At 52.9% G+C, this 21,358-nt stretch overlaps 1 protein-coding gene across 2 annotated transcripts in view; it reads right to left on the minus strand.

Moving 5' to 3' along the window:
* RGS12 (regulator of G protein signaling 12) overlaps positions 1-10,157 on the minus strand; it is a 150,371-nt gene extending 140,214 nt beyond the window's left edge. For both annotated transcript variants that reach the window (XM_075992877.1, XM_075992878.1), the window contains exon 1: positions 10,080-10,157. The gene's annotated coding sequence lies outside the window, so the exon portion shown is untranslated. The remainder of the gene's footprint in view (positions 1-10,079) is intronic.
* Positions 10,158-21,358: the final 11,201 nt, after the last annotated feature.

The following is a 21,358-nucleotide window of genomic DNA, read 5'->3' on the forward strand; positions in this document are numbered from 1 at the left end:
CCAGATGGAACTGTGGAGTGATGTTCAATTCCAGAAACAAACTAGTGTTCAAAATCTATGAAACACCAAAGGTCAATCCAGCTCAATTTTCCTTTCCATTTTTATTTGATTTTCCCTTTTTATCTCCACTTGATATTCATTTCTGTTTGTGGTTTCTAAACCTGAGCAAAGTGAAAATATAAATAGACCTTCCAGATTTAGCAAACAAAACTACAGGACCCCAGTTACACTGAATTTCAGACAAATGACAAATGACTTTTTAATGTAAGTATGTCCCACACACCACGAGGCAGCATCTTATCTGGTGAGCAGGAGGTGAGTCCACCACACACACTGGTGCCTCCGTGGTCTCCCACTACCCTGCCTGGAAACACCACCGCCAAGCCCCAGCCCCCAGCCCCAGGGACACAGCCCCAGCCTGCCTCCTCTCCGCAGGCCAAAACACCCAGGAAAGCCTGAAATCTGATGTTCTCATCCACTACTACTCGAGCTTCACCCATCCAGCCACACCTGTTCGCTCCTCCAGGAATCAAGAAGGAAAACCCAAGTGCCACGTCCCTGTTTGCTTCACACCCTCAGGAGCCTGAAGAGACCCGTACTCTCAGCGCCCAACCCTCTCGAGGAGACAACAGTACTCTGCACACAAAGTCCTGCCGCCGGGGGGCAGCTGGGAAGACCCTGCAGAATGAGAGAGGCCGGTGGCCAGAGCAGAGTCCCCGCCACAACCCCGGGGCTCCTCACCTCCCCCAGGTTTCAGCAGGGTGCAGTGGCACGAATGCCAGCCCTAAGGCACCAGGGCCTAATCCCCAGAACCTGTGAGTGTGACCTTATTTGGGAAAAGGGTCTTTGCAGATGGGATTCAGTAAAGGATCTTATGTCGAGGCGATGATGCTGGGTCATCCAGGTGGCCCTAAATGCCATCACAAGTGTCCTTAAAAGAGGAGGCAAAGGGAGATGAGACACAGAGATAGCCACATGGAGATGGAGGCAGGGAGCCTGGAGCCAGCAGGAGCTGGAAGAGAGGAAGTCCTCCCTGGAGTCTCCAGACCAGCAAGAGGACACATTTCTGCTGTCTCAGTCCCCCAGCTGGGGATGGATGCTCTGGTGCAGCAGCAGCCGTAAACTGACTCTAGGGTGGGCCCAGCAACTCCTGCTCCTCCCAGGCCCCCTGCCCAACCCTCACAGTGAGGACGCCACCCGGCTGCTCGATGCTACATCCACAGAACCCGCCTTCTTGGGTGGCTGGTGTGGCTCTACAAACTCCGGCCCTGCCCAAAGCACCACCCCGGGAAAATGCATCCTGGGCTGGCCTCCTGCCACCCACCACCATCCCCCAACACCTAGGGCAGGAGGGGTTCAAGTGGGGCTGGGAGCCCTGGAGGCACAGGCTGGCTTCCAGAAGCTGCCACCATCACTAGCACAGCAGCTGTCAAGGCTCCCACCCTGTGCCCTACTGAAACCTCACAGCAACCTCATTATTAGAGAGAAACTGCACAAGGAAAGTTGTTCCCAAGGTCAGAAAAGACAACAGGGTGGGAGGAAGAACACAGCAGGGAGTGGAAAGGCGGGAGCCCCCAGGAAACCCCATGGGGCCAATGCCTGGTGCACCTGAAGTAGGCCCAGGATCCAGGGCGCACCTGCCTCTGCGAAATCACAGAAGACTGACCCACTGTCCCATCCTTAAGCCACACATCATAGGGAGACAGAGAACATGGGTCTCTACCTCCACACCACTCAGATCGGCGGAGGAGTGAATCTATTCCAGGCTAACACCCAGGCTCTCATAGTCAAGTCTTGTTAAGGGAAGAGTTTTCTTTTAGCTGGAGCAACTCAGCCCCATCACCTGATTCTCCAGGTGAGAAACAAGCCAAGTGCAAAAGACCAGGGCCTGCTGACTGCTAATCACAGTGCCAGCAGCTCTATCAGTAAACCGATGGTCTGCCATGTCCCCAACGCTGCTAAATCTAGCTCCAACCAGGGACCAAAATATAACCACCACCTATGGAAGGTGCTGGAGAGCTATGAGAAGCAGGCAGACACTGGAGCAAGCTACCCCCTGAAAGAGGAGAACTGCACCAAGCAAGGTGTGCATCTGTGCAAACTGGAACTCAGGCAGAAAGCCATATCCCCCAGACTGAAGAGTCAGAAAGAGTTTGGGGATGGCAGGGTGGCTGGACAATGAGAGGGATATCTCAAAAGGAAGCAGCTAGGGGGAGAAGTCTTGAATTCTGTTCATAAACTCTGCCCATGTCCCAGGCCAGCCCAGACCTGCCCACACACATGGAGGCTCCAAGGAGCCCAGCTGAAGGGGCAGCTGGAAGGTCTGTGGCACCAAGCAGAGACAGCAACAGAGATTTTACTTTGAGTCCAGACAAATTCACTTTCAGGACAAAAATCAGCACTCTTCAGAAAGAAAGAATAAGTCACAACAATGACCATCCACATGTCCAGTACACAATCGAGTATCACCAGATGGTCAAAGAAACAGGAAGATGTGACTCAGTCAAAAGAAGCCAATAGAAATTGATCCTGAGATACCCAGGTGTTGGGTAAGCAGCTAAGAACTTTAAAGCAGATAATACACGTGTTCAAAGATTTACTAGACAATAAGGATCACAATAAACAGATGATATACCGCAGTAAAGAAATGGAAACTATAAAAAAGAACTGGTGGCTCACACCTATAATCGTAGCACTCTGGGAGGCTGAGGTGGGAGAATTGCTTGAAGTCAAGAGTTCGAGAACAGCCTCAGCAAGAACAAAAACCCCATCTCTACTAAAAATAGAAAGAAATTAGCTGGACAAGTAAAAATAGAAAAAACTAGCTGGGTGTGGTGGTGCACACCTGTAGTCCCAGCTACTTGGGAGGCTGAGGCAGGAGAATCTCTGGAGTCCAGGAGTTTGAGGTTGCTGTGAGCTAGGCTGACACCATGGCACTCTAGCCTGGGCAACAGAGTGAGACTGTTCCCCCCCCCCAAAAAAAAGGAAACTCTAGAAATAATAACTACTGTAACTGAAATTTTAAAATTCACTTAACAAACTTAATAGCAGATTGAAAATGGTGAAAAATTATATATCTAAGGTGTTCAACAAACCTTGCATGGGATAAATACAAAGAAAGCCCTCCTACCCACATCACAGTCAAACTGCTGAAAGCCACAAATAATGAGAAAAGCTTCAAAGCACATCACCCGCCCACACACACAAAAGAGCAACATAGCTGCCACAATGGCTAACTTTGTGTTAGAAAACAGCAGAGGCCAGAAGATACTGGAACAACATAGGCAGAGGGCTGAAGAAAAAGAACTGTCAACCAATTTTTTTTTTTTTTTTGAGAAAGGGTCTCACTGTGTCACTCAGGCTGAAGTGCAGTGGCATCATCATTGCTAACTACAGCCTCAAACTCCTAGGCTCAAGCAATCCTGCCTCAGCCTCCCAAATAGCTGGGAGCATAGGTGTGAGCCACCACGCCTGGCCCAAAACTGTATATGCAGCAAAAATATCCTTTAGAATTGAAGGCAAAATAAAGATATTTCAGATCAATAAGAAAATAGGAGAATGTGTTATTTTTTTTTTTTTTTTTTTTTTTTTTTTTTTTTTTTTTTTTTTTTTTTTTTTTTTTGAGACAGAGTCTCGCTTTGTTGCCCAGGCTAGAGTGAGTGCCATGGCGTCCTAGCTCACAGCAACCTCAAACTCCTGGGCTCGAGTGATCCTTCTGCCTCAGCCTCCCGGGTAGCTGGGACTACAGGCATGCGCCACCATGCCCGGCTAATTTTTTATATATATATCAGTTGGCCAATTAATTTCTTTCTATTTATAGTAGAGACGGGGTCTCGCTCTTGCTCAGGCTGGTTTTGAACTCCTGACCTTGAGCAATCCGCCCGCCTCGGCCTCCCAAGAGCTAGGATTACAGGCGTGAGCCACAGCGCCCGGCCTAGAGAATGTGTTATTAACAGGAAAGAAATGCTAAAGGAGGTTTATCAAGCTGAGAAATGATATCAGATGGAACTCAAATCTACAAGAAGGAATGAAGCATACTAGGAATCATAAATATGTGGGTAAATATTAAAAATACTATTTTTCTCAATTTATTTAAGATATACATGAATCCTGAAAGCAAAAAAAAAAAGGAAAAATTACTGTCTTGTGTGATTTGTAACATATGTAGATACAATATGTATGATGACAGGGCAAAGCAGGAGTAAATGGAACTTACTACTGCACAATTTTTACATTTTATGCAGTGTAACAAAATCAATTCTAAACAGACTGTGATAAGAAACATTTTTCAGACTACTAAAAAGTAACACAGGCCGGGCGCGGTGGCTCACGCCTGTAATCCTAGCTCTCTGGGAGGCCGAGGCGGGCGGATTGCTCGAGGTCGGGAGTTCGAAACCAGCCTGAGCAAGAGCGAGACCCCGTCTCTACTATAAATAGAAAGAAACTAATTGGCCAACTAATATATATAGAAAAAATTAGCCGGGCATGGTGGCGCATGCCTGTAGTCCCAGCTACTTGGGAGGCTGAGACAGAAGGATCGCTTGAGCCCAGGAGTCTGAGGTTGCTGTGAGCTAGGCTGACGCCACGGCACTCACTCTAGCCTGGGCAACAAAGTGAGACTCTGTCTCAAAAAAAAAAAAAAAAAAGTAACAAAGAGAAGAGATACAGTAAAAAAGCCAATAGAGGAATTCACATAGAATACTAAAAAAAACTATGTATGTATACACTTTATACTTATCACATATATACATGAGTTTCTTTAAATATATATATTCACTTAACCCAAAATGTGACAGGGAAGAAAAGACTTCAGTACAACAACAAAAAAGAACTAATAGAAAACAAAGTGGTAAGCACAAATCAACCATATTAATATTCACATTAAATATGAATAAACTAGAGAACTAAAAAATAAAAGGCAAGGAGTGAAAAGAGTAGAAACAGGACACAGTTGTTAAAGCTGAGTGTGAGTTATACGGGGGTTCATTATATTCTTCTGTTTACTCTGTACATATACAAAATTTTACATAATAAGCAACTTTTTTAAAGTCAAATTTGAGAATATTCCAAATCTTATTTGCGCTCTACACCTCAAACTGCTTTGGAAGAAGTTGTCTCTATTGCTTATTTATTAGCTAATAAAAAGACTTTAATTTGGGGGATATTTAAACACCAAAAAATATAAATGGACAAAACATTCACATTAAAAAGCAATAGTTAGGCTGGGCGTCGTAGCTCACGCCTGTAATCCTAGCACCCTTGGAGGCCAAGGCAGGAGGATATCTTGAGGCCCTGAGTTCAAGACCAGCCTGAGCAAGAGTGAGATCCCACCTCTATTAAAAATAGAAAAAAAGTAGCTGGACATGGTGATGCACCCTTGTAGTCCCAGCTACTCAGGAGGCTGAGGTAGGAAGATGGCTTGAGGCCAGGAGTTTGAGACTAGCCTGGCCAACAGTGAGACTCTATCTATACAAAAAATAATTTTCAAAAAATTAGCCAGGCATGGTGGTGCACATTTGTAGTCCCAGCTACTTGGGAGGCTGAGGCAGGAAGGTCTCTTGAGCCCAGGGGTTGGAGGTTGCAGTGAGCTATGATGACACCACTGCACTCCAGCCTGGGATATACAGTGAGACTCTGTCTCAAAAAAAAAAAAAAAAAGAAAGCAAAAAATTGTCAGCCAGAATAAAAAAAAAGCAAGACCCAACTACCTGCTTCTATAGGAAGCTCACTTCAAATGTAAGGACACAAACAAATTGAGAATAAAAGAATGGGAAAAGCTACAGTGAGCAAGCAGCACATGTGAGAAATAGAGGAGTGGTCTTACCAGACAGACTCCAGAAGAAAGCCCAGTTCACAGGGGGGCACAGCCATTGTAGCACATGCCCACCTAGTAAAGAGCTTCGAAATGCAAAAGGCCAAAACCGAAAGAACTAAAGGCAAAAACAGACAAATCTACCATCACAGGTGGAGATTTTAACCAGCCTCTCACAACTGTTAAAACAACTGTCCTCCTATGCAAAATCAGTAACGATACAGATCTAAACATTATATACTGTTCCTTGTACACACCAGGCACTATTTTAAGTGTTTGAATTCGACCTTAGATAATAATGAGGGAAAAAAGCCTGGTGTCAAGGAAGATATAGTCTAGTGAAAAATAGAAAAAAGGGAAATTAAAAAACAGAATAAAAATCCAAAGTATCTTCAACTATTATCTTCTGAGAGATAAAATTTTACATTTCTAAATGAAGGATAAGACTTTTTTAAAGTTAAAAAAATCAAAACAAAAAAGAAATCTGGAAAGCTAAAAAAAAAAAAAGAAATATAATTAAAATAAAAAAATTAATGGAAAGGTTGTAAGACAATGCAAAGAAATCTCCGAGAATAGCATAAACATCAAAGATACCAGCAAGCGGAGAACAAAGCTAAGAGAAATTAGAGAATCAGCCCAGGAGGTCCAACCTCCAAATAAACAGAGTTCCAGAAAGAGAAAACAGCTAACCTGAAAGGAAGGAAATTATTTTAGAAATAATACAAAATCTTAGACCTCAGACAGAAGGGGCCCCACAAATGCTCAGCACAATGAATGAAAACAGATGCCATCGTCAGATACCTTAGAACACTGAGAAAAAACCATCCGCGAATTTGCAGCAGAGGCGTTCACGTACAAAGAGCGGACATCAGACTTCTCAACAGCACTGAAGCCAAATGCAGTGAAGCAACATCTTCAAAATCCTGAAAAACTAATTGTCTAGAATTCTATACCCAGCTAAACTAAAAGGTAACTGGAGAGTAAAATAAAGATGTTTTAAAAATCAAGGTCAAAAAAAATCTATGTAATGTTTTTAGGTATCAGAAGAGTAGGACTTCAGCAGAGCAAGCTCTGAGGCAGGACAAAAAGAGGCACCAGACGTGGGACCCACCCAAGACGGAGTGGCACACAGGGAGCCGGGGTGAGCATCAGGCCCAGGGGAGAGGTGGGAGCTTGGGGGAGCGCTGAGACCCCCCCTTAACCGTTGGGAGAAATCAAATGATCTCGCCTAACATAAATTTTAAAAGAGCAGCTTAAACAGCTGTAAATACCTGAGAAAATAGCCAGCTCATCTGGGCTGGGGCAAGATTTTCCACCCTGTCTCAGCCCTTCCTCGGGCATCCCAGCAGGCAGCTGGGGTCACAGCCAAGGGACACACAGGAGATGGAGACAGACACATGTAGGAGCACAGGGCTTGTGTCTGAACGACTGTCTGAACACATCGGGTTCACCATGATCACAGGCGTGGGGACGGCAATGCTATGGGAAAGTAGAGAGGAAGGAAAACACAAGGGGCAAACTCCATGTGTCTTTTCTCGCCCACTGAAGTCCAGACCCTAGGACACAGAGGAAGGGAACCTCTCACACAGCACTCCTCGCCTGGAGCCACAGCAACGGGCTCCTTCCGGGACAAACCTGGGAACTGCTGGAGTGGTGGCCTCCCCGAAAATTACAGGTAAAATCGCACGCGCGCGTGGAGAGTGTTTCTGAAGTGAGACCACAGTTCATCAGGCTGTGCGGGAGACGGTAACCACCACCTCTCGAACAGCAGGGATGGAGGGACCCCTCCAGCTCTCTCACCACTTGCACTCGCACCCTCAGCACGTCTTCGCTTCCCAGATGCCTGTTCCCAGGACAGCTGCAGCCTCTCCTCAAGGGCAGGGCAGTGAAACCACAGGTCCTTGCAGACACAGGTGCGGCAGAAGCCCTCAGACAGACCCCACCTAGCAGCCTGGGGAAAGTGCTCCAGATGGCTGCTCTTCAGCACAGAATGGGAAAAACCAAAGTATTAAAAAGTGAAGTCAGAAGCACTGTGTAGGCCGAACAGTGGTCCCCAAAGATATCCAGGTCCTAGCCCCCACTGGGAACGTAATCTTAGATGGCAACAGGGACTCTCTAGACGTGAATAAGTTAAGGATCCAGAGATGAGGTTATCCCAGACATCTGAAGACAGAGAGGAAGACAGCGATGTGATGAAGGAAGCAGGGAGGGAAAGGGCCCTGTCCTGTGGGGCCCTGAGCCAAGGCATGACGCAGCCTCCAGAGGGGCCAAGGGGAGCGAATGGGGCACATGTGGCCAGGCAACACCTTGGTTTCACCCACTGACACTGATGTCAAGACTTCTGGCCTCCAGGACTGTGAGATAACACACTTCTGCTGTTTAAGCCACTGCATTTGTGGCACTTCGTTACAGCAGCAACAGGAACATAATACAAGCACAATCAGAAAGCAGAATCTTTACAGGAATTCCACCAAATTCAAATAAGATGTAAAATGCTCAGGGCTTTGCCATGTTTTGTGTGCTTGTGGGCCTAACCATGTTAAGTCGTAACTAATACATTCTTAGTTTTAGTTTTCTTCCTTCAGCCTACCTGTTTGCTTGGCCTGTTTCAGACAAAGCTAAATGTCAAAAGACGACTGAATCAGAACAGTAAAGCAGAGTGTCCCCTTTCTCTTCCTGCCAGGGGCTGCGTGCTCCCTCCTCACCTCTGGACCCTGCATGACACCACCCTTAGGCCACCCTGCCTGTCTGTCCTCCCACTGCTCTGCCCAGCCACAGCCATCCCTCCTGTGAGGAGGGAAAGAGAGAAATCCAAGCCTGCCTGAGGGCAGGTTCCAGCCTCCAAAGACTTCAAAGACAAAGCTGGACTAGCATTTTAAAGAAAAAGACTCAGATAGGCTGTGTCCCTGCAGGCGGCACCCCAGCCCCAGGCCAGCACAGTAGCCTGGACCACAGCCCTCAGCCAATGTGGCCTTCCCCACCTGAACAGCATCCCTGGCACCAAGGTCCCATGTCAGGCCTGGGCACCTGGTAACTGTCACCTCAAGTCCCCAAAACCACTGGGTAAGGTGGGTATTTTTATACCAAGTTTTCAGGGAAAGAAACTTCACACTGTGATAATTACATTGCTAAAGTAAATTTTAAACACATTCCTTCTCATTCAAAATCATTTTTGCCCTCCCCACATGGCCTAGTCTAGGCTCAGGTCTCAACTCTTTGGTTTGCAAGACTTTCTCCACGGTGGCCTCCCTGCCCGAGGGCATCCTCACCCTCTTCTCCCCAGACCACCCAGTAGATTGCTCACTGTGCATAGGTGGGGCTACTGCCTCGCCTGGGAAGGCCGCCCAGTCTCGTCCCCTGCAGGTCTCAGAAGGGCCCTTGACAGCACAGTGCAGTGCAGCCATGACAATAACCCTCACGGACTGCGCGGAGGGCTTCGGACAAAGCCACTCACAACCCTTGCAGTGCGGTGAGGAAACTAGGCACAGAGGATGTGGTCACCTGCCAAGGGCACATTGCCAGCAAGTGACCAGGCAGTTGAGAGGCCAGGTGGTCCACTCTGGGGCCAGCTCCCTTTCTATAATCCACAACTCTGGGCCGTCTCTGTCTACACTCCACAACTCTGGAGCCCCCTCTCGGTCTACACTCCACTTCTCTGTCTACAGTCCACAACTCTGAGGCTTGCTCTGTCTACACACAACTCTGGAGCCCCCTCTCTATCTACACTCCACTTCTCGGTCTACACTCCACAACGCTGGAGCCCCCTCAGTCTCCACTCCTCCGTCTACACTGCTCACTCTGGAGCCGCCCTCCGTCTCCACCGCCCCACCGGCCCGCACGGCGGCCGCAGCTCATCTGCAGAGTTCGGTCCCCAGAGACGGGCTCCCCAAACAATGCGCCGCCCGCTAGGTCCGAGAGGAAGTCCAGGCCCCGCCCGCCTCCTCCGAGACCCCGCCGGAGGCCGCGCCGGCCGGGCCGAGCTCGCGGAGAGCGCCGCGAACAAAAGGAAGGGAGGAAGGAAGGAGGAAGAAAAGGGGGAGAGAGGGAAAGGACAGGCGGCAGCGGCGGGCGGCGACCCCTAGGGGACCGGCCCGGCCGCGCCAGGCGGGGGCGGGCGGGGGCGCCGGGGCCGGGGCCGGGGCCGGGGCCGGGGCCGGGGCGGGGACCCGGGCCGCGCCGGGGGCCGGGCGGGGGGCGCGAGCGCGCCCAGAAGAAAGAAAGAGCGGGGGCGGCGTGCCTGTCCACCCGCCTCGGCCCGGACACCTACCGGGCCGCGCCGCTCGCTCCCGCGCCGCCCGCCTCGCCGCCCGCGCCAACCGTCGCCGAGGCGGCCGCCGCCCCCCTGGGCCGGGGGCGGGGCCCTAAGGGGAGGGGCGAGGGCGCGGGGCGGGGCAAGGGCGGGGCGGGGCCTGGAGGGGAGAGGGGCCCGATGCGTGGGCGGGGCCTACGGGGCAGGGCTGCCGGGCTTGCAGGGGGCGGGGCCTATGGGGCGGGGCTACAGGCTAGCAGGGGGCGGGGCCTGCGGGGCTACGGGCTTGCAGGGGGCGGGGTCTACGGGGCGGGGCTACGGGCTTGCAGGGGCGGGGCGGGGCGGGCGCGGGAACTTGCCAGGGAGCTGCGACGGGGAGAAGCGCGGGGCGCGGCTTCCGCGAGGTCCCGGCGCCCGCCTCGGGTAATCCCGGAGGGCGCTTGTCCCGGGCCCGCGACGCACCCGCGCTCGCGACTCGCTGAGACCCAGGCGGTCCCACCCGGCCGCTGGCCCCCCGGGAAGGGGCCTGTGGATGCGGGCGGCCCTCCAGTGGGCGCCGCGGCCGGGGTGCAGGGCGCTGCCTGGCGCCCACCTGGCCTCGGACTCCGCGCGTCCCCTCTCCAGGCTGGGGCGCTGCTGCTCCCGCCACCCCTCAGCCTCAGTCTCTCCCCGGCGGGTCTCACCTCCGCTCCTCGCCCTGCACACGCGGCCCCTCCGGACTGCCCCCCGGGTGCGTCGCGTGTCTCGTCCACTTCAAAACTCCCTCCCTCGTCTCTCGCTCCCTCTTCGTCGCTGGCCTAGCGCAGTTGCGCAGGATCCCGGGGAACAGGTGGCATTCTCAAGTGGCAACGTGAGCAGAACCCGCTTGGCCAGGGAGTAGGAAGCCACCGGGGCGGTGCACGGCCGAACCGGTGACAGCAGGGTGGAGAACTGTTCCCACCTCGAGGGCAGTGTAGTTGAGAACCAGAGGGAGAGAGGGAGAGGACCACCCACTAAGAACGATGACCTGTGGCCAAGGGACTTAGCCAGCCGGGGAGGCCCAACGCAGAGCCTGGGAAGAAGCCCCACTCTCAGGCTCTACTCTCTTGTCTCTGCCTGAGTCCCGCTGGTGGAACCTTCCAGAGCAGAGCCAAGCCAGAAGGAAGCCGACCACAGGGCTTAGGCTCCTGGGCTCCTGGGCTCCAGAGCCAGGAAGAAAAGGGCAGAGAGTGGCCCTAAGAGACGGGCGTACCACGTGCCAGTCTCTTCTTTGCCTCTTGCTTTGTCTGCACACTGCCCGCCTTCCGGTGCCTGATGGACTTGGGGTGGCAGGAGAGTAAGGGCAGCTCATCTGAGTGGTCACCGAGGTGGTGAGAGGGCACAGACCCAGCAGACCCAGTGGTGTGAGAAGCTGCTCCCGTGGGAAGTAGCACACAGGTCCATCACTGTGGCAGTCAGAGGTCCCAGAAGTGGGAAGAAGTTGTGCAAGACAGAAGACAGAACATGCCAGATACTGTGCTGAGAAGAGATGGGAAGGGGAAACTGAGTCCTGGCTTGCAAAGATAGGTCTTACCGCTTAAGCAGAATTCATTCTGTCCATCAGGAGGAGCTAGACTCACATGACTTTGCCTGAGCCCTGGTGGCTTATTTCTGTCAGTCCCTGGCCCTTGGGGCTCTGCTCCCACATTCCTCACTCCTGGCCCCAAGCAGGAAGAGCCCTGGAGAACCGTACCTGGCTCTTGCAGGCTGCCCAGGGCAACCCAGCATTCCCGGCCACATTCGTCAGTTGCAGCAGGTCCAGGCGTGGCTCCTGAGTTGCACAGGGTGGGAGAGATCACCTCCATGGGCTTGAGGCATGTCCCCCGCCCCCACCCTGTGTACTGAGCTCTGCCTCCCCTGCCAGGGCCTCTTCAGCCTCCACTGGCTGTGCTGGCCTCCACAAAGAGAGTCAGGGCTGTCCAAGCCCAGGCTGCAGGGGTGGTCCTCCCCATGTCCCCACCATGCCTGGCTGCTCCAGCTGCTTCCCTGAGCAGGAGGCAGGAAGGTTTCACTCCCCACACTTTCTCCCACTGCCAGGCTGCTCAACACTGAAAAGACCACTCTGCACAGGCTGTGCAGAGCTATCCCACGTTGCTGAGCAGGAAGCTGCAGCCAGCCCTGAGGGACAGCCTCATGTTTCACTTTTCCCTGCCTCAGCTCACTTCCCCATGACGTGCCCTGAGACAGCACCTCTCCCCCAGAAGGTAGGAGCATGCAAGCCATGTCAGTCTGTGTTTTCTAGGGAACCTTGGCCTGGCAGTCAGAACCAGAGTAACCCTTCTAGAAAGCAGACCGTGAGGAAGGAATTTCAGAGTTGGATTCCCAATCCCTGTGAAGAGAGCATGGACCCCTTGCTGGTGGTGGATGGGATGTGACTTTGGCATGAAGCAACTTCACAGTGACCCCCGCTGCACCATCTCTTCTCTGGGATGGGATGCGATGGGGTGCAGACAGTGTCAGAGGCAGGCCGAGTTGGGGCCTGGAGCTGGTGGAGCTGCCCGGACACAGTGGCAGGAGGACTTGGAAGATCCCAGGCTGAGAACCCGCTGTGTTCCCTGGAGGTCTCAGATGACACTTGGTAGGGTCCACACGGACTGTCTGCCTGGTATGGGCCCTGTTGATGCCTGCAGTCATTCATTCTTTTTCTTACATTATTAATAGCTCCACCTCTCTCTCCAGGAGTCCCATTTTGTGTGATAAAGTGTGTGGTCACCAAAAAAAAAAAAAAAAAATGTTTCCTGAGGAGGACGTGATGCAGAGTGAAAAGGACAAACCCTGTGTGATTGCACTTGCATGAGGTCCCGAGAGCAGCAGATTCACAGAGACAGACGGTGGAATGAATGGTGGGGGCCGAGGAGCGACGGGGAGCGGGAGGTGGGGGGGTGTTGTTAAAGGGTTTGTAGTTTCCATTTGGGATGGTGGAAAAGTTCTAGAGATGATGGTGGTGATGATTGCACAACAATGTAAATGTACTTAATGCCACTGAACTGTGCACTTAAAAATGGTTAAGATGCGGGCATTATGGAAAACAGTATGGAGGTTCCTCAGAAAACCAAAAATAGAACTGCCCCATGATCCAGCAATCCGACCGCCGGGCATGTGTCCAGAGGAAGTGAAACCTGGCCTCACACACTCGCTGCAGCACCTTAGTCAGTGACCAAGGTGTGGAACAACGTCAGCAGGCGAAGGGTAAAGGAAATGTGGTATGCATACACAATGGAACACCATTTGGCCATGAAAAAGAAAAAGATCCTGTCATTTGTGACAACCTGGAGGACACCATGCTAAGTGAGACGAGCCTGCACCGCAAGACACCACACAATCTTACTTCAATGTGGAGTCGAAAAGTGTCCAGCTCACAGAGCAGAGAGGGGAACGGTGGTGACAGAGGCTGGGCATGGGCATCGGGGGATGCTGGTCAAAGGGTACAAAGTTTCAGTTACACAGAACGCAGAGTTCACGTGCCCTATAGTATAGCATGGTGACCATAGTCATAATAATTATGTGCACTTGAAAATTGCTCAGAGATTCTAAATGTACTCATCACAAAAATAGTAAATATATGAGGTGACAGACATGTTAATTCACTTAATTTAATCATTCAGAAATGTATGCATATATCAAATCATTTTTTATGTGTAATCAATTTTTATGTGTAATTTTTTAAAAATAAATTTTAAAATGGTTTAGTTGGTCAATTTTATGTTATGTGTATTTTACCACAATAAAATTTTTTTAAACATATTCTCTGAGGGGACCACTATTTTATTTGGAAACTGAGGCAGGCAGTGGGAGGTGGGGCCTCGACCCGGGTCCCTTGAACGGCGGGCAATGGGACTCCAGACAGGCTGATGCAGGGGAGAGGTGGACTGGCGGGCAGCCAGGTGCTGCCCATCTCCATTGGTGACGACAGGAGCGCTTGCCAGTGGAGGCTGCTGTCAGCTGCCTGGTGGAGAAGCCACATCCACGTCCCTCTCCGGATGGAAGTTAGTGCAAAGGCCCAGTGCATCTGAGTGCAGGGGGCCCAACCCTTTGCAGAAGGACCTGCATGCCGCCGTAAATCTCTGTGGCAAATATTTCTCTAACCTCCCCAGGGCCTGTGGCAACTCGCCAGGAAGGAGGAATACCTTATTTTAGACTTTGAGCTGACACTGGTACCAGGACAAGGCAAGCCCCATCCCGAGCTCCGGGTAGAGCTGGGGCTCACACGGAGCTTGACCATCTCATGGGCATCAGTGGGCTTGCGGAGGCCCGGGAATTGGGACAAATACACTGCTCCGTGGCTGCAGTGCCTTCCCAGGGCCTGCTGCCCCATGGAGCATGCCCCAGGGATCCATGGGAGGGAGGCCTAACATGCCTCCACCCCTGCAAAACAGTCCGTCAGAAGCAAACCCATATCCCAGAAAGGAATTGGGAAGCAGAGCTGGCAGCTCTGGGGTTCGACAGGACAGCTGTGCCACCCGACATTGCTCCTACACCACTGTTTTTATGGATCACATCCCGAGTTTGGCCCTCTGCTCTGCCTAGAAATTCTATCATTTACCTAATACTTTGTCCAAACAAAAATCTCTTTTTGCAGAAGTAGCTGGAGTGGCTCACCTTCTCTGCAGCTAAGAACTCCAACCAATTCCCGACCAAGTCCAGGCCGGAAAACATGTCCCAGGAACGTCTTCTGTCCCGGACAAACCCAGAGCTCCCCTTGTTCCCACCAGCCAGAGGCTGATGCAGGAGGAGGCTCAGACCTGCTGCTGGGTCACCTGCGCTCCTGAAATTTCCCGCTGGTGCCAGAATGCCCTAACGCTGCCACCGCCCGCCGCCCGCCCGCCGCCCCCCCTCTGCCCCCCGTGACACGTCCCACTGTCCGTCACCCTTCCTCCTGCATCTTACCAGGTAGTGATGACTGGCACACCTCTCCATGGTCTGTACATCTGGGCCCCTCAGCTCTCAGGTTTGTGGACTTTGGACCCAGGCTCCCTAGGTTGGTGCTAAATTGCACGGCCTCGTGTGGTGCCAAAGAGCACAGACTCTGGAGCCGGCGCCTGGGTTTCAGTCCTGGTTCTTTCCTTTATACGTGGCTTAGCCCGGGCGAGGCATTGTGCCTCGGTTTCCTCATCTCTAAAAGGAAGGTAATAGTAAGCCCCCTAAGTTGTGGGACTGTTGTGAGGATTCAGCACCTGCACCCACAGCGCCTGGCGCGCAGGACGTGCTCTGTGAGGACACGCTGTTGCCACTACCTCTGCCGGCCCAGCCGCGGCGCTGGCGAAAGCTGCGCGGGAAGACCCAGACCCAATCTGTGCAGCGCCAAAGGCGGCACTGCTGCCTGGTGCCAAGTCCCACGTCTCCCGGGATGCAGGCGGCACTTCCCACGCAGCAGCTCCTTCCTGCTCCTGCTTCTGCTCCTGCTCCTGCTCCTGCTCCTGTTCCTGCTCCATGGGCAGGACAGGGAACCTTCCACGGCAGGTCGCTGCCCTCTCTCCTCAGGAGAGCGGGTCTTTCCACCAGCACGTGTTACTCTCTCCTCGTCCTACTACGCAGTGCTCACGGTGGAGTCTTCTAGGGGCTTTTCTGGGTCACACCCCAAACCAGCAAATAAGAATACCAGAGGTAGGAAACAGGCACCCCAGTTTGCAAAACTCCCTGGTGAGTCCCCTGTGTGGCCACAAGTGACTACCACTGTCCCATTTCAGAGGGTCCCAGGTAACTGGCATAGCCAAGTGGGGAGCAAGGCCATGCTCATGGTCAGTGTCCAGCTGCCCTTCCCCTTGAACCAGCCTCTTACTGCCCTGCTGGGGATGTCACCCACACGTGTTGGGGCTCAGTTCAGGGTCACACCCTCTGTGGAGCCAGTGCCAGTCCTTGCCCCAGCCATGGTCCCCATGCACCACCCCAGACCCCACACACCTGTCACTGCCCGTCACTCTGTGGGGGCATCTGTGCCCCCCCCCCGCCATGGCCACACACCCAGGAGCTCTGGAACAGGAGGGACAGGCTCATCTGATGTTCATTTTTCATCGAATATTTCTGAGCGCTCACAGGTACTGGGTAGGGGCACCAGGCACTGCAGGGGCCACAGCCAGCTCTGTGGAGGGCTGACACTGAGGAGGGGCCAGTGACAGGGAAGGAGGGGCTGGGAGAGCGGGAGGGCCAGCGGCTGCCCCTAGCACAAGGGGCGAGTTGTGGGTGGGAGCCAGCGAGGCTGGGAGTTAGACGCCCCCCAGCCCAGGCCCCGGCCCTCACCCTGCGCCTCTGTATGTGAATGTCACGATCATGAATAGATGAAATAAATTAAATGAAGCATAACGTTGTTTTTAACCAGGACAGACAAAATTAATTAAATAGAGCATATCACTATTAAACAGAATTCGTATTAATTAGGGACGTCGTTACCAAATAGAATATGCATTAATTAACTAGACAATATTTTTCCTATATGGAACTGACTTTATTTTTCCTGGGCCCCTAGAAGGATCCCTGGGGGCCAAAGTGGCAGGTGGGGAGCCCTGAAGGCGAGCTGGGCGGGTCCAGGAAGCAGGAAGGGCTGGGCTGCTCTGCTGGACGTCCACCTGTGGGGCACGAACGTCACCCTCCTGTGCAGACCCAGCTCGCCACAAATGTCTCTTCTTGTCAAAGAACCTGGTGTGGCACGGCCACAACAGAATTACCCCTACTGGAAAAATTCCAATTTGGAGAAAACATACTTTTAGGAAAGTTTTCCTTCACAGAAAATAAATATGGCATGAATCAGAAAGCATAACTGCCTAACAAGAAAACGACATCACAAACGCTTTAAATGCTGCTCTCTGAGTCCCCCTTGCACAACCCACAAACGACAGCGCCCCAGTGTCTGGGCGCAGCTTCCTCGCGGTCACGGAGTGAGCAGGCGCCGTTCAGAGCTCAGCCCTTAGATGCGAGTTTCAAGGCACTGAGTTCCTTTTCTCCCCACGCTGACTCCGTCTTGCCTAGTAACTCCCTGAGGTGTGCCCAGCTGATGCCACAGACCCGCTCGCCCACCAAGTCCCTGAGCCCAGCCGGGTCCCTGGGGCCTGTGCAGCAGGCGCCCTGAGTAGGGCTTGTAGGTAGCGCACGGGTGCTCACCTTGGCCTTCTAACCCTCACACGACCCCATTCATGCCCCTTTACACATGTGGAAACTGAGGCTGAGTGACAGAGTGCCCCGGACACGCCCCAGCTGAGCCTTTCCTCGGGTGTGCAGTGGGCCTGGCTGCCGTGGGCTCAGCCTTCCAGGTGCCCCAAGCTGGCGTGGGCCTCGAGAGCGCACTGTCTGTAGGCACCACGGGCACCATGCGAACCACAGGGAGGGACTGGGCAGAGCTGCAGAGCACAGCTGGCCCCCAGAGCTCCGCATCCGGTGGGAGACAGGAGGGCACACAGGGACCACCAGGGTGACGAGCGCAGGAAGGAGTGAAGCCGGAGAGGCCGGTCTGGGGCTTTACGTGCAGATGAAGAGAGGTCAGCATCCTCCCACGGCTGCAGGAGCATAGCAGGAGACCGCCAGCTTGGATCAGGGCTCTGGAAGGTCGCACAGCAACAGAGGTGGCAGGAGGTGGTACCCAGCCACTGCGTCCTGGCTCCTGACCCCGAGCAGGCACAGGGAGGGTGGACCCAACGGCCTGGAGCCCTCAGCCACCCTCAGGGGTGACACTCCTACCAGGACCTGCATGGCTTTCCCCCTGTGTCCCTTCTTCAAGCTATGTGTTCTACGGCGCAACAGCTGTCCCGAGGGGCTGCTGACCTAGTGTAGTTCACTGGCCTCGTAAAGTGGGCGCAATTGTCGTGTCCCAGTTTTCAGATGATGAAACTAAGGCTCAGTAGCATGTGCCCTCCACCCTCCCACCCCCACCATGGGCAGGGACAGAGCCAACCAGCCTTGCAGCCTGGACCCTGCCGTGCCCTTGCACACCTGGCTTCCCCACAGGGAGGTGATGAGAAGCCAAGGGGAGGCAGCAGAGGGCTTGCCCAGTCCCCACTCACCCGCCGGAGACTCCCCAGGATTCGGGGCTGGAGAGAGAGAAGGAGGACTTGGCAGGAGACTCTTCGAGGTGTCCCGCTGTGGGTGCACCCTGCGGCCAGCGGTGAGGTACGCCTCCTGGTACGTCCACTGGACATACCAGGGGGATGCGGGGGCCAGGAGCTGTCAGGTTGGCTGAGGGATGCGCGGCAGGCCCCTCTCAGAGTCCGCGGGGACAAGGGATGCCGGGGTGCCTGGGGGTCATGTGCACGTGCTGGCCACACACAAGGAAGAGGTCAAGGAGTCAGTCTGTTCACTGTCCCAAGGGTCGGAGGACCCAGGGCAAAGACAGGAGTGGGTCTAGTTCCTCCAGTCGAGGAATGAAATGCAGGTCCCCTCCCATGGGCTCACCACAGAGCATTGCACCTGCCAGGCCCAGACCGCAGGACGTGGCTCACCAGCCTTGGCACAGAGGGTTCTCCCAGCTCCTCCAATGTCCTCACCGCCCCACCCCCACCCCACCCACAGGGCCAGCACAGGGAGGGAGGAAAGCAGAAGCCCCTGCCGCACCCCCAGCACAGGATCCCAGCCCCAGGCAGGCATGGGGTGGGCGGGGGAGGTTGCGGAGGGTGCGGCTGTAAATGAGTGTGGAGCTTGGATCGTTATCTGGGGCTTGCGATTATGGATTTGGACTAATTCTGAATTGAAACCACATTTGCCACTTGAGTGACAGAAGCTACCTGTTATGTAAGAGGGCGCAGAAAGCCCAGAGGCAGCTGAGAATTTCTAGGGCCAGAGGCCCACCTGTGCACGCTGCAGCGGGAAAGGAGACAGGAAGGAAGCTGTGTGTTGGCAATCTCATGAGCAGTGCATTTTCAGGGCTCCCACTACACAGGAGTAGTGTCCCAGCCTGCAGCCTGACTGTCCCTTAGGGTGACCGAGCGTCCAGGTTTGCCTGGGCCTTTCCCAGTTTAGCAGCAAAGGTCTTGTGTCTCTGGAACCCGTTCAGTCCCTGGAAAACCAGGTAGTTGGTCACCCTCCCTCTGATTGACTTCATGAACGACCAGAAGGGCCCGGCTGGACAGACACACTGCCTCTCACACCTTTGCATTTCCCGGGGCGCCTCCTCGTGAGAAGCGGCAAGGGGGGGGGGAGAAGCTCGGGCCACCAGCGAGGACGTGAAGACTCTCCCACTGCCCACCACAAGGCTGGGCCAGGGCCTCCCAAAGAAACAGTGGCTTCTGGGAGGGGACACAGGCCTGGCAACTCTGGCCGTTTGAAAACACCTGCTTTGGAAAGGAAGGCGGAAGATGGTATGGGGGGGCCAGAGGGGCTGCCTGGTGCTGACCCTGACAAAGCGGGGCTGGCTCGCCCTGGGGGAGGCCAGGGGGCTGCAGCCAGGTGGCCCATGGGCCTGTTCCTCAGCTGCCTCCCATCCACGTGGTGAAGCCTACTGTGCGGGCACTCTGGTGGGTGCCAGAGGGTCACCAGGTGGGCCACATCCTAGGCTCTAGGAGTTTCCAGGGGCTGAGCAGGCAAAGTGACACACATACTTACAGGACAAGGCAGACCCGAGGAGTGAGAATCCTTTAGCACCAGCAAAGGCTCTCTGCCTGCCACCTGGCATCCCAGCCCCAGTTTGTCCTCCTCTCAACAGGTGCTCTCTTTGGGCCCAATATTCGTTATCTCCATCGACATCATAGCTTCCAAGTACACCTCCTACCTCATCCTGTCCCACACTGCTAAAGATCTGAGAGGTCATGATGCCACCGTGTGCAGTGAGTCCTCAGTGCCCCAGCTCGCTCCCCACCCCCAATTAAGGAAGTTATCATGCGGTCACCAAATATGTGTGCAATCTCACCTCAGAATCTCATTTCGAGAATCTTTTTCCTGGGGCCTTTCCTGGTGTTAATTCCCCTATCAATCAGGAAACCCACAGCACACTCAAGTGGTGATGCGGGTTTGTTTAACAAAGGTTTGTTCAGAAACTTCTGGGAAGGTTATGGGAACTAGAGGGAGACCGCGAGGCAGCCCCGGTCTGGCCTCGGCAAGAGAGGGTTATCAGAACCCAGAGAGGAGCACGGGGGCTCCGGGCTCCCGGCTCGCAGGCTCAGCCTTCGTGGCGCAGAACCGGTGCAGAGCAGATCTGCGGAAGGAAGCGGAGACCACCCAGCACCAGTGACAGCTACCAAGGCAGGTGATGCGGAATGTCATAAGCCACATAAATTGGTGCACATATAAATCATAAATCACATATCCATCAGGAAGGGAATGCATACATTGTGATACTTGAGTGTGACAGAACACTAAGAGCTGTGACGACAAATGAAATACTGACATAGGCGTCACCGTGGATGAATCATTAATGATGTGAAATGAAAAAAGCAGAATACACCCAAAATGACTCCATTTATATAAGGTTCAAAAACAGATGAAACTAAATATATTGTTTCCATATATATATGCATGTCATCAAACTACTAAAAAAAAAAAAAAGGAAAGATGTCATGTCATCAAATTCTGGCTTCTATTATTTCTGATGAAAAGTCAGCCAAAATGTGCATAATTGTTCTCTAAATGTAATGTCATTTTCCCTGCCTACTTCCAAGATATGTTTGGATTTCAGCAGTTTGACTATGATGGGTCTGAGTGTGATTTTCCAGTTTTCCTGCTTGGGGTTTGTTGAGTTTCTTGGATTTTTAGTTTATGGTTTTCACCAAAGTTTGAAAAATTGTCACCATTAGTCCTTCAACCATTTTTCTACCCCATTCTCTCTCCATCTCTTTCTGAAACTCCAATTGCATGTATATTAGACAGTGTAACACTATCCCACGGGTGTCTCAGACACTGTTCATCTTTTTTTTTTTTTTTTTGAAACAGAGTCTCACTTTCTTGCCCAGGCTAGAGTCCCATGGAGTCAGCCTAGCTCACAGCAACCTCAAACTCCTGGGCTCAAGTAATCCTTCTGCCTCAGCAACCCAAGTAGCTGGGACTACAGGCATGTGCCACCATACACAGCTAATTTTTTCTATATATTTTTAGTTGGCCAATTAATGTCTTTCTATTTTTAGTAGAGACAGTGTCTCGCTCTTGCTCAGGCTGGTTTCAAACTCCTGATCTTGAGTGATCCTCCTGCCTCGGCCTCCCAGAGTTCTAGGATTACGGGAGTGAGCCACTGCGCCCGGCCGGCACTATTCATCTTGCTTCTGTCTTATCTAGATAGCTGCTTCATACTAGGTCATTTCTATTGCTATACCTTCAAATTCACTAATTCTCTTTTTAACCATATCCAATACACTCCTAAGCACATC

Source organism: Microcebus murinus, chromosome 16 (assembly GCF_040939455.1).
Source record: "Microcebus murinus isolate Inina chromosome 16, M.murinus_Inina_mat1.0, whole genome shotgun sequence".
NCBI lineage: Eukaryota > Metazoa > Chordata > Mammalia > Primates > Cheirogaleidae > Microcebus > Microcebus murinus.